This window comes from Phyllopteryx taeniolatus, chromosome 18, assembly GCF_024500385.1.
Source record: "Phyllopteryx taeniolatus isolate TA_2022b chromosome 18, UOR_Ptae_1.2, whole genome shotgun sequence".
Classification (NCBI taxonomy): domain Eukaryota; kingdom Metazoa; phylum Chordata; class Actinopteri; order Syngnathiformes; family Syngnathidae; genus Phyllopteryx; species Phyllopteryx taeniolatus.
Window position 1 is genome coordinate 18054834 of NC_084519.1, and position 12958 is coordinate 18067791.

A 12958-nucleotide genomic window follows, 5' to 3' on the forward strand; every position below is an offset into this window, starting at 1 on the left:
ACGTCGCGGCCTTCCACGCTCGGGTACAAAGCGTACACCCGTCGCAAGCGGGCAAGCGTCCCCCCCCGGCACAATTTGACCACCCGGCGGGCGATGGGAAACGAGCGTCGGAATTAGGCCTCGGCCTCCGCATTCCGGGGCAAAGTCCCGCGTTTTATCCCCGTCCCCCGTCGCGTGACGCTGAACCAGTTCCCACGCGACACAAAGCGGCATAAAATTATGATAATGACTTCAGCGCTCGTCCTCATTTCCGTGTCGGTGTTGTGCGTGCGAACAGTAATCGGGAGGGCCACGTTGAAGGAAAACGGGGTTAAGGTGAGACGCGCCAGGGAAGCCGGCGCGCCGATCATCCCGCTGATTTCCAAAACTCTTCGCGTCCGCGTCGATCGATGAGCCCGCCACATCTTCGATAGGCAACGACCGATTGTTCAAGAAAAGCAAAATAGGCCGATTGATTTTGGCGCCTGCGGGAGCTCACGGCCGCGTGCTTTTATTTTTGGGTTTGCTTCGCTTTTGGTGCCTTTTCATCTGGCAAGGGCGCTTAATTCTGCTCGAGCCAATAGGTCGCGCCGCTCAAACTGGGACTTAAAGCGCTCTTTGCACACACACAAAAAGCACAACGGTGGCCGGCGTCCACAGACAAATAGAAAAATGCAGAAAATGTCTTTTAATACATCCCAAAATATCTCGTGAAACTGTTGAAGAATTTTGTGAAACACATTACGGTTGGTCATTTTAAGGACACAAATGAAGTATACTCACAGAACACTCATTTATATTCAATTGCTGCCACTTAAAAAAAAAAAAAAAAAAGACTTAGAATCAAATGGCAAATTAACTGACGTGTAAAGCATTTACATTTTACTGTGTGCCCCTTTTTTTTTTTTTTTTTTTCTTTTTTTTTCAATCACACAGTTTTGTAACATATAATTTTTTTTTTTTTAAAGGCAACAATAATTTTCTGTAATTTGGGGGGCAACGCTGAAAAATAGAAATGAATAAAAACAAGAAGAAGAAATTGTTAGTTGCCGCGAAACGATGGTCCAGAATGAAGAATTTGATGTTTTGTGTTTTTTCCAATGCGTTGGGCCTTGCAGCACTGACGCGACCGTTCAAGAGCTCGCGAGGCACAATTTGCTTCTCTTGCGGACACAAAAAGCAAAGAAAAAGAAAAAGGAAAAGAAAAGAAAAAGCCATCACCGACAACAGTAACAATGGAGCTGCAAATAGTCACCGGCACGTACGAGCACCTGTCTTTTGGGAGCCGGCACCTGTCTGGCGCAACGCGCGCGCGCGCGCACACACACACACACACACACACACACACACACACTCTGAAACGACAAAAACCTTGAGGAACGCAGCACAATTTCAACTTTTTTTGCCATCATTAAAAATTTCAGGTAGGATGCTCCAAAATAATAATAATCATAATAATAATAATAAATGCTAAATACAAAAGGAGTGACAGGCCACCAAATACTGTCAACATTTCCGAGCGGAGCGGAAAATCGCACACGCACGCGCGCGCGCGCGCGCGCGCGCCGAGTGACATCGCAAGCGACTTTTTGCACGCGTCAAACAAACTTACTTTCAACTTCAGACAGGCAACAACAAACTTGGCCGCGAAATGTTTCCGAAGTGGCGAAGAACGAGCGCGGGTGAGGATGAGGAGGATGACGATGAGGAGGATGTTTCATTCATTTGGACTTTTTGGATTTGTTTTTTCTGATCGCGGACGAGTTACTTACCTCCGCAGATGATGATGACGACGACGAGGAGGAGGAAGAGGAAGAGGAGGGGGTACCCAAAAAAAGAAAAGAAAAAAAAAACCCAAAAAGAAAACCCCCCCCACACACACACACGCTCACAGGCTCCGCGACAAAAAAGATGGAAAAGATGAACGCTTGGAATCAAAAAGGACGACAAACAGGACAAGATGGAAGATGCTCGGAGCTGCTCGGCTGCCGTCTTCCTTCCTGGTCGCCCTCCGCGCGAAGAGCGGACGAGGGCTGCGCGGTAAGTGCGAGACGGGACGGGAGCGCGCGCGCGTGCGTCCGCGTGGCTGGCGCAGGCGGGACGACTGGGCGCAACTCCGGCGCATCCACTTGAAGACGCGGCTGAAGGAAGCCGGAAGACGGCCGGCGGGCGTGATGTCACCGTGGCAAGCCACCAATAAGAGAAGACCCCCCCCGTGTGCCACCTCCGCCTCCTTCTGTGCCCCCCACGCGCTGAACTTGAACCCGGACCCCCCCCCCCCCCCCCACTTCATTTCAACCATCGTGCCTTATTTTTCTGCCGATGCTCGAACACTAATGCACAACTTTTCGATTTTGATGTGTTTGCATGTTTTTTTTTTGGTCTTTTTATTCGTTCACGTTTATTTCCACGAAAGAATCCGCAATGAAAATGAATTGGGGCGAATGAATGATGTTATTTTGTTCCATTCAACAAGCCACAGAAATCAATTGGGAACATTTGAAGCGTTTTTGTTCAAATGTTTGGAATGTTAACCGGCCAGCAACAGCTGGCGAAAATGTCGGCCGCTGAAATGAATTCCAACGCGCGGCCCCAATTCGAGGAGGAGGTTTTTTGTTTTTGGAATGACATTGTCCCAATTAAAAGCACGCTTGCGAAGGAAGATTATTTACATTTTGCCGCTTATTCGAACGAGTTTCCTTCCTTTTTTTTTTTTTTTTTTTTTTGCGTGTCGTTTTTTCATTTCTCCTCCAGGTTGTGCACATGTTGTACGTCCAATTCTGCCCCCCCCCCCCCCCCCCCCATCTTAATTTTCCACATGGCCAAAGAGGAAAAGGGTGAGGCTCTTCTCTTCTTTTCTCTTCTCTTCTCTTCTCTTCTTTTTTCCATTCCGCAAGTTTTTTTTATTTTTTATTATTATTATTATTATTATTCCTGCGCAAGTCATCAAACTTTGACGCGCGCGCGCGCGGCTCGACCCTCCCGTCTTATTCGGGCCCGGTTCTGCTTCCCCTCCGGGGCTGCACTTTGTCAACAAAAAGCCCCAATGTGTGCGCCGGTGCGGATTTATTGCGGTCTTTCGGGCTTTGAATGTCCTGACATATTTACGAGTGCTGGAAACGACGGGAAACGATTTTGCCCCCAGACGCGGCCAAGGTGTCATTTGATTGCTTTCACTTATTTTTAGCATTCTTATATAGTATTATTCGATTTTAAAAAAAAAACAACAACAACAACAGCATTTCTATTCTTTTGATTTTGTGGTTGTTGTTGTTTTTAAGAGAAAAATGGCGAGAAGGTGTGAGAGCTTGATAGCTGTTTGTGTTTCACCTTCACCGAATGACAAAACTCCGAGCAACAACGCGCCGCCTCGCGCGCTTTCTGATCATTCGGGGTCGCCTTTGACCTCCGCGCGAGGGTCCCAAATAGTACAAACAAAGTCCCCGGACGGTGCGTTGCATTTCGTAAGTGCACAACGGAGCCATCCGCCATCAACATATTGTTCCAATAACATCCGCACGGCGACGTTGATCCGAAATGATCATGATGATTTTTTTTTCCCCCCCCCCCACCCCCCCCGACGCGACTCTCGCATTGGACGCCGTCGCAACGCGCAGGTGTGTTGATTTTCAAGCTCCTGTTTTGCTGCTGTTAAAGCGAAGCAATTGAGTGTACAAAAAAAAGAGGAAAAGACACCAAAACAAACACACACAAAAGGGGGATCGTGTCGGCCATAATTGCTGCGCCCTCGCAATTTGCATCCGCTGTTGTTACTTGGTGGCTGCAGTGTCGCCGCCGATGGCGTGCGCGTGCGCGTGGGCCAACTTGCTCACACGCACAAATTCAGAGAGGCGACATGATTTGTATTTGTTACACAAACGCACACACACACACACACACACAGCAACGCGCATAATAATACTAATCATAATAATAATAATAATAATAATAAGGAGAAGAAGGTTTGTCGAGTCCAACATTTTTGGGGCTTATCCCACTTACGCGACAGTTGCATTTCATTCCCAGATCTTATAATTGTGACGTCATTGAAACAAACCCCACAATGGCGCAGTGGAATGAAAGAAGACACACACAAAAAAGACAAAAGACAAAAGTATAACTCGCTTAAAGTCAAACACTCCCTCAGCATCTGGCGTCTTTTTGTTTTTTTTGGTTTTGTTCCCGCGTTGTCTGCGTGACGCGCACACGCGCGACAATTTCTCGGCGGGCTCCGCCTCTCACCTGTCAAGGTGCAGCAGCATGTTTTGTTTTTGTCTTCTTCTCGTTTTGCTTTCTTTTAAGACAACTTCGGCCACAGTCCACATTTCAATCAATTCCCAGAAAACCATTTCATGACGGTAGCCTGTGAATTTCAATGATTATTATTAGGATTTGCGGGTGGTGTGAAAAGCAAGATCTCCACAGATTCAAAAAGATTCAAAGAGCGTATTTACTGTCGTCGCTTTATTAACTAAAGCGGGCAAATTTCAAATTGGACGAAAGCAAAAAAAAGAAAAAGTGGCCACAAAAGTCGACGGCACACAAAAAGCCCGGAAGGCACGAGGGCTCGGCTTATTGTTACACTTGCGCGGCACTTGTTACAAATTGTTACTGAAAATATTCTTGATGCGCTTTTTTCGGAAAGGAACTTTTGAACGGATTCATTTTATTTCCAAATCGTTTCGCCTTTGAAATAACGACGAAATTGCCGTTGGATCGAGAAATCAAACCGTCGAAAGGAAATCTGCTCTCCGCACACACACACACAAACACACACGCACGCACGCACGTTCTCTCTCACACTTACACGTGCGTACGCAAATTTACAACACACGCACTCACACACTCTTCACACACAGAAACATACACACACTTTTTCACTCGCACTCACTCACACACGCAGTCATACACACACACACACACACACAAATTCTCTTACCCACTTACCCGTACACAAATTCACAACACTCAGACTCGTGTACACATTAACACACGCACACACACACACACACACACACACAGCCATTCCTGCCCTTTCTTGCACGCACACACGGCCGCAGAGCGCGCGTCGACTCAAGCCGCTCTGGGCTCGGCGCAAACGTTTTTTGCGGCGGCGGGGCCTCACGACGCGAACCCGTTGCCGGCCTCTCGTCCGACCCGTGGAGCTCCCGTGACCTTTGAACCCGCGAGGCCGAGGGCCGGGGCGGCGCTCGTCATCGCAAGAATTGAGTTGGATTTGCTGCCAAAAGTAGGCGAGAATTTGTCGGAAGTGAAGTCGAATCAATACATGCGATTGATTGACGTGTTGATGGAATTCCCCGAATTTCCTTGGATTTTGAACAAAAAGTACACCGGAATTGGTCGTAAGCAAAGATTGGGTAGTTTCTTGAATGAACGAATGTTTGTACATGCGGCGCGAACCGCCTTGAAATTGTAACATCATTGATTTTGGTTTGTTGGTGCGCCAATTTGTAATTTCACCGGAATATTCAGACAAAACGTCTCACCTTGCGCAACACCTGACGTTTCAAGTTAATAGTTCAAATTTGGAACAGTTGGAGTTCAGAAAATGTGCAATTAATTAATTTGCACACACAAAAAAAAAAATGCTGACAAAGACATCCGAAACTTCGAACCGTCGACTTTACGAGTACCTGACAGGTTAATTGTTCCCAATTCCAAACAAACGGGAGCTCGTACAAACATTTATTCATGTTTTACTGCTGATGAGGGAAAAGCGAAAAAGCTCCAATTAAAATTGTCTTCCTTTTGGTAGCTTCGGCGCTTATATTGTCACAAAGCAAAATATTCCGAGGGTCTCGAAAGATTGTGGGAAACGGCTGGCGGCGAAGGAGTTAATAGCGCCGCTAGCACGTCGCATACTGGAGAAAATCGGAACTGCGGAAAGACAGCAGGCAGCGGTGTTGAGATGAAATGCCGCCGCACGTGCGCACCCGTGCACACGCAACCCCCCCCCCCCGGCACGTTCAAAGACTTCCCCCGCGGACGCGGTCGTCTGCCAGCGCGGCTATAAATCACGCTGATGTTGGCGCTGAGGGCAAGGCGCACCTTGTCCACTCCCGGGCTGAATAAACCAAAACATCCTGCCTCTCGTGCCGCCCGTCGCCCTCCAAGCACGACCCAGGAGAAGACCCCGCCCCCCCCCCCCCACCGCCGACACGCACCCCTCCTCGCTTCCTCTCATCCCTCCCTCCGTCTCTCCGACGACTTCCTGTTCGGAGAGGTCGACGGGGGCCCGACACAAAAAGCAAAACGGCAGGAAGTCCTGCTCCTTCATTCCTCGCCTTGGGGTGTGCGAGCCCCGCCCCCGCCTTCCCTCTGGACCGGGGCATTCGCGAATGATCGCTACGAGCGCAACGAGAGGTCAAAATTCAGAATCCGGAAATGAGCCGGCGGTCGTCCGTACTTCGAAACGCGACTCGAAAGATCGGGGAAAGGCCCCGACGGCCGCGAGAGGGCCCGTTTTCGAAAGCGCTGGTGCTCACTCGGCTCCTTTTATGTAAATGCTCGAATCCAAAATGATCTTCGCCGATCTCGGACCGCCGCCCGCGGGCCTCGACGTCGACGTCGGCATTCTGCAGGAAGTGCCACATTTCTGGTTATCTTTCCAACAGCGAGCACGTCATGGCGGCCCGCAGGAGACATTCAAGAAAAAGGTGACGCGAGAAGGAAGAAGGTGCAGCGTGTCAGGTTATCGGCTTGATTTTTACGACCTCGCCGGGAGAAGCTGAGCAAACAAAGCGCTCGGCTGCACTCGAAGGTCTTGCTAACGGCCAACGCGCGCTCGGAATCGGCGTCCCGCCGCGTGTGTAGCTTGGCGCGCGACCACGCTGCTGATTACTTCCTCTTGAAATTACCTTTCTGAGGACAAGCGAAAACTCTCAACTTGGAGTTTGACGTCAATTTGGGGAACAAATGAGCACAGCACGTGCACGGCCTTTTCCCAGAGCCAAGGATCTACCAGCTTTGCTTCTTCTTTGGCTTTTTTTTTTCTTCAATATTTTTTCCAAAAGGAGCCAAAGGTCAATGAAGCTCAGGAACCTTTGGGAGGACTACGTGTGTTTGGACCGGGGAAACTCTCGTGCAGCACTTAGCGCACTCCTGTCTCATAAACAGCCGGGCCAATGGCGAGTCTGGCCTTGGTAACCGTGACAACGGGGGCGGAGCCCGAGCTCGGCAACCAGCGAGGCTTTCGTCATCTCGCCGGCGAGCGTGCGCGTCTCACCGACGCGCTTTTGGACAGCGTTTGTCGAGACAGTCGAAAGCATTTTCACTCCCGGAGGCAGCGCTTCGGACGCCACGCCGTCTGTTTGTGACTCACGGACACAACGGCAAAGCGCGCTGACGACTTCGCGCCGAGCGATCAAATTTGCGAGTCTTGTCAGACGCTAACACCGAACTGTGCGTGCAACAGAACGCGATGCAGCTCTGCTTACCTTTCGGCTTTGGGATTTGGGATATTTCTGCGTGATCGTGTTTCAATCGAGTCCGGCGGTGGGACTCTGGCCGTCGCTCGAAAGGGTCTCTGGATCATCGCCGAGCCTAGCCGATCGAGTCGCGGGTGGAGAAACTCGCGTGCATGAGAAATAAAAATGTTGATAACATGTGCCATTAAAATAAAGACCGATTTCTTCTTGTTGTTGTTTTTATGTTTTAATATTTACAGTGGTTAACCCCTTTTTACAAATCTCGACAGTCATGAATGCGATTACTTAAAAACAGCACGTGTACAAGACAAAGGTTGGTTTTAGTCGGGACACACACACACACGGACGGACGCACACGTCGGTACAAGAATAGCGCGAGGCGCGCTTCTATTTATACTGACGCCGTCACCGCCGTGTCCATCTCGTTTTGGGAGGAGACGCAAACGGCAATCACCTTTTGATTCGTCCCATGAGCGCCTTCTTCCACTCGGCTGCATTGTGCTGGCGTGTGCGTGCGCGTGCGCGTGTAAAGGCAGTTGCAAATGCTTTTCGTGCGTCAACCACAAACCACAAAAGCGGCCGGCGCGTGTGGTGCACTGGGAATAAACCTTTTATTAATTGTTTTTTTTGGGGGGGGGGGAGTAAAGTCATATTTTGTGGGGGGAGGGGGGGGGGGGTCATATTTTGGGGAAAATATCTGTCACATTTTTTGGGGAAAAGTCCCATTTTTTTGTAGCAAAGTCTTCATTTGTCTTAAGAAATATAGTTGTGTCGAATATTGGCATTAAAAAGTTATTTTTGTCAAAGCTTGGAATCGTACAAGAAAGCATCTTTTAGGAAAACGTTATATCATCTTATGAGTATGAAGTCATAATTGTTTTTTTTTCCATTTTAAGAAGGGCATAGGCGGCACGGTGAACGACTGGTTAGCACATCTGCCTCACATTTGTGAGGTTGTGGGGTCCAATCCGCCCCGCCTGTGTGTAGTTTACATGTTCTCCCCGTGCCCGCGTGGCTTTTCTCCGGGCACTCCGCTTTCCTCCCGCATCCCAAAAACATGCGTGCGAGGTTGATTGAAGACTCTAAATTGCCCGTAGGTGTGAATGTGTGCGCGAATGGTTGTTTGTTTGTTTGTTTGTTCCCGGCGACCAGTTCAGCCTCTCGCCCCGAAGTCGGCCGGGACGGCCGTGCTCCAGCAGCCCGTGACCCTTGCGACGATAAAGCGCTACACAAAATGGATGCATGGAAGAAGGGCATATTTCATTTTGAAAACTTTTTTCGAAAGAAAAGTCCAAATGAAAATCTAGAGGAAAATCCAAATCTGTCTTTGCGTCCTGAAAATGTTCGGACATGAAGACAGATTTTGGGAGGGTTGTCACATTTTGTGTTTCAAAAACAATCAATAAATCTTTTGGCAAAACAAAAAAGCTCATTTGGGGGAAAGCCTTTCCTCTTTTTTCGCAAAGGTTTTCATCTTACTAGAAGAAAAGTCATTCATTTTAAATTTTTGGGGACAGTAAATTTCAATTTACAAAATATTTTTTTTTTTGGGGGGGGGGGGCGGGTTGTTTTTAGTAAGAAGTTGCGACCTTACAAGAAAAGAAATGTTGTCATCTTGAAATAATGAGACTTAAATTGTATTATAAAAAAAATATATTTTTGTGTGAAATAAATGAGCGGTATTAGCAGTATGGAAAATGGATGAATTATGAAATAAATGCAAAACAGAACAACTGTTGCATTCGTCATGATTTATGTGGAATCTATTTTCCATGTTTTGCAACTCCCAAAATCTTGCAGCCTTGCCTTTTCCTTCCCGACTTTGGCGAAGTGTCCGACCGCGTGCGTGCCAACAATTTTCCAGTACAGCCCGCAGAACGACGATCACACACGCTCGCTCGTCTGCGCCCGCTCCGCACAACAGACGGCCAAAAAACGCACACAAACAAATCCCGAGCCATTTATATATTTGCTGCGCACAGGCGCGCGTGTGTCCACGCGCGCCCTCATTTCGTACGCACGGTCAGCGTCTTCATCATCTGGAGGCCGCTCGCCATCCCTTTTCCTCGCAGGGATCTCCTCTTCCTGCCCAAAAGTCGATCTGCCGCTCGTCGTCGCCTGCCGGACGAAAGTGACAGCGACTTGATTGACCCGCTGACCCGTGAAGATACACAAAACACACTCACACATGCACACACGCGTGCCTAACCTGACTCAGGGCTTCTTTTCTTTCAAGTAAAGAAAGGGTTACAATGATTCTTGTTTATTCAGCACAAGCTGAGCTGAGTCCTGTATATATATGTGTGTGTGTGTGTGTGTGTGTGTGTGTATAGCCTCCTTTTGTGATTCCAAAGTTTAAAAAAACGACCAGAAGGATGTCCTCTGAACAAATACATGTTTTTGTTGTTGTTGTTGTTGTTGTTTTGGCAAAGGTCAAAGTGGCCTCAGGTCTTCTTGCCTTAGATGAGATGTAATATAACAATTTGACGATGATCACCGTCAGCCTGCAACATTAGACAGGACTGCATTCACTAAACCAACATGGAGCACAAAAACCAAACGAAATACAAGTAGACATCCTCACACATTAAAAAAAGAAAATATATATATATATTCCATTTTGTTTTCTTTTTTCATTTTTAAAATGTTATTTTTTATTTTTGTGGGGTGAAGAACCAACCCCAAAACGCTCATTGCCAGTATATCCCCACACATTGCAGAATGTTTTGGGTTAAGGAAAAAAGAAAACATTCAATGCAATTAGCAATTAGCCACGGATTTTCGCTATTCGTGGTCCGGCCTGGTCGTTCCCACCCACCCCCGCTGCCCACTGTATACTATAATTAAAAAAAAAAAAAAAAGTTGACCAATCAATGAACAGCAGTGTGTCAAGCTCCGCCCTCCACAAACAAACTGTACCAAACTACTGCAAACACGATGAAGTGAAAGTGGAACAGTATAGCTTGGATATTTTGGGTTCTTTTGCAATAGAACCTCCCCCCCCAAATAAAAAAAAAAAACTGTCCCGTATACTGAGCCGCACCGAACCGCTGGGTGGAAATCAGCCCTTGGGATTTGAAGCCCGCCCCAGCCATCGAAATCCATGCAGGCCTCATCCTGCCCCACTTGAGGACATCCTCTATGCCTGACCCACTTTCTCTGTTGCAAAGGGAATCGTGAGATTACGGGATGCTCACTTAAGAGGGCAAAAGTGGCACCCGCTAAGCGGAAGATTATCCGTTAAAAGGAAGCCGGACGGCCTCGGAGACGGATGGAGAGATTGGCAGACGAGTCTCGGCCAGTTTGAGTCAGTCACATGCTGATAAGAAGTGGGAGTGGCTGATCGTGATAAAGTGTGAAAACTCCAAAAAGACGTGATGGAAAGTGGAGATGAGTGAGAGAACGAGTGGAGGAAGGCGGAGATAAGGAGGGCACAAAGAAGGAAGGATGAGGGCTGTGGATGGATTATGCAGGAAAAACACGCAAAAAAACTATTTTGCTCTGCATGTTGCTTTACGCCAACAATGTAGGCCAGTGAGAAGCCCCTGTCCATACGCTGGTTATCATGTAGGACTTTCTCAATGTTTTATTTTTTTTTACCTTTTCTCGTGTGATGTCCACACACTCATGGCCCACAACGAGGCGTTCTAAAGTGGCCACTCCAACCCAAAGCTCCGGTCCGCACACCGGCTGTAATGTCGGACTTTCTAAAACAATTTCCCCTTTCCTCGCGCTTTTGTTTTTCTCTCAGTGACGTGCGCGCACTCATGGCAGACAACGAGGCACTCTAAAGCAGTGATGTCAGCAGACTATCCACGGGAAGATGCGTTTTCGGGGTGCTGTTATAGCTAGCTAAGTGCACGTGTCAGCCGTGCCGGATAACCGTTGATGCGAACAACAGCGCTTGAGTTCTTGAGTTGATGCGAGACGGGCGACTCCAAAGTGCGACACGCAGGTGCAGGAAAACTGAAAAGATGAAAAACATTTCAACGCTATCGCCACAATTCAGTAACACGTAGTTCTCGGTGTTTTCAGCAACGATCTGAAACCATCTCCGACTATCAACTATCAACTCTTCAGCATTGACGTCACTCCTGCGGAAATGGCATCACGGCTTTAAAAACAAATCCACGGTCAACCATTTTGGTCGTCGGTGTTTTTCTTGGGCTTTGCGTGTCGTTGGCAGTGAGTGAGATCAATCAGTGAGATGAAGCGATTTCCCATAACGAACAGCCAAAAGCGCGCGTCTCTTAAATAAAGCTACATTCAACAGATGACGGGGACGCCGTCTTTAAATGCCGCTCGGCCGTCATCCTTTAATGGAATGAGACCAGGCCCAATCAAAAAGGATGAAAAGGTGACGCTGGGATTTTTTTTCTTCTTTTTTTTTTTCCACCGTCTGCGGGACGGCCAAAGCCTTCTCCTAATGTAGATTGGATGTTCAATCTGATGCACAAAGAGAATGATCGCCGTCGCGTCCTCCTTCGGGCAACTCTCGGGAAAAAAACTAAACAAAAAAACACACACACACACACACACACACACACGAACTTTGAAGAGTATCACAATGTTCTTTCATCCCTGAATTTGAGGGTAAATACTGTTTGTTGGTCAAGCAGGTCATTAGTGAGTGGCAGAGAAGAAAAAGTGTGTGCGCGCGTGTGTGTGTGTGTGTAATAGTAATCCCTATGAAATCCAGATTTCTCAATCTGCAAGCTCAAGCTGACACTTTAAATAAAATCATTCTAATCCCGCATGGTAAGAGAAATGAAAATGAGGAGATTAACGTGTGTGTCATCCTATTTGTCTCCCCCCTCTGAGACTGCCCTCTTTCCCGACATGGCAACATACAGAGACGCCAACCAAGTGTTCCTGGCCTGTGTGTGTGTGTGTGTGTGTGTGTGTGTGTGTCATACACACAAGGGAATACACTAATTGGTGGCTGATCCAATCAAATGATGGACAATGATCTCTCTTTCTATTAGCCCCCCAACCCCAAAGTACACAAAATGGAAGCCATGCCGAGGGTCTCCTCATGAAAAAAAAGAAAACTTCCACTCAGTCAATAACAGCACAGCAAGTTAGTTTTTTTAAAATGACTTTTTGCAAGCAGTGGCACGAGAGGTAATGTGTCATATGCATAAAATTGGAAAATCCCTAATTTTGGTGTGTCCCCATGTCGTCTGCTAGTTTTGCATATTATTAACCAATCGAACGGGTTGGAAATATCTTGACAAACAAATCAATGAACTCTCCCGAATGCTAAACTGAAAAACAAATCTCATCAAATAATATGAAATAGAAATCGATCATTCAAAAAGTGACCTGATCCCCGCGACACATTCAAAGCGTCAACAACTTTCTCGGGCACTGCAACTGACTGAGAAGCGTCGCGAAACTCCGCCTCCTCCCTTTCTCGCTTCAAGATTGAAAGTCTGGATGTTTTTTTTTTTTAGACTTCAACGAGTGAGAATTGTTTTGGTAGAGAGATTTACGTTAGTCTGTTTTGTTTCGCTTTGGTGCAGAAGGAA

The 12958-nt window shown here is 47.5% G+C and overlaps 2 protein-coding genes across 6 annotated transcripts in view; both read right to left on the bottom strand.

Moving 5' to 3' along the window:
* LOC133468036 (prospero homeobox protein 1-like) overlaps positions 1–2158 on the bottom strand; it is a 44258-nt gene extending 42100 nt beyond the window's left edge. The window contains exon 1 of one of the 4 annotated variants that reach the window (XM_061753416.1): positions 1752–2158. The gene's annotated coding sequence lies outside the window, so the exon portion shown is untranslated. The other 3 variants (XM_061753417.1, XM_061753418.1, XM_061753419.1) reach the window with 3 other exon arrangements.
* Positions 2159–9526: 7368 nt separating this feature from the next.
* Positions 9527–12958, bottom strand: part of rps6kc1 (ribosomal protein S6 kinase polypeptide 1) — a 79850-nt gene continuing 76418 nt past the window's right edge. For both annotated transcript variants that reach the window (XR_009785383.1, XR_009785380.1), the window contains one exon: positions 9527–9545. The gene's annotated coding sequence lies outside the window, so the exon portion shown is untranslated. The remainder of the gene's footprint in view (positions 9546–12958) is intronic.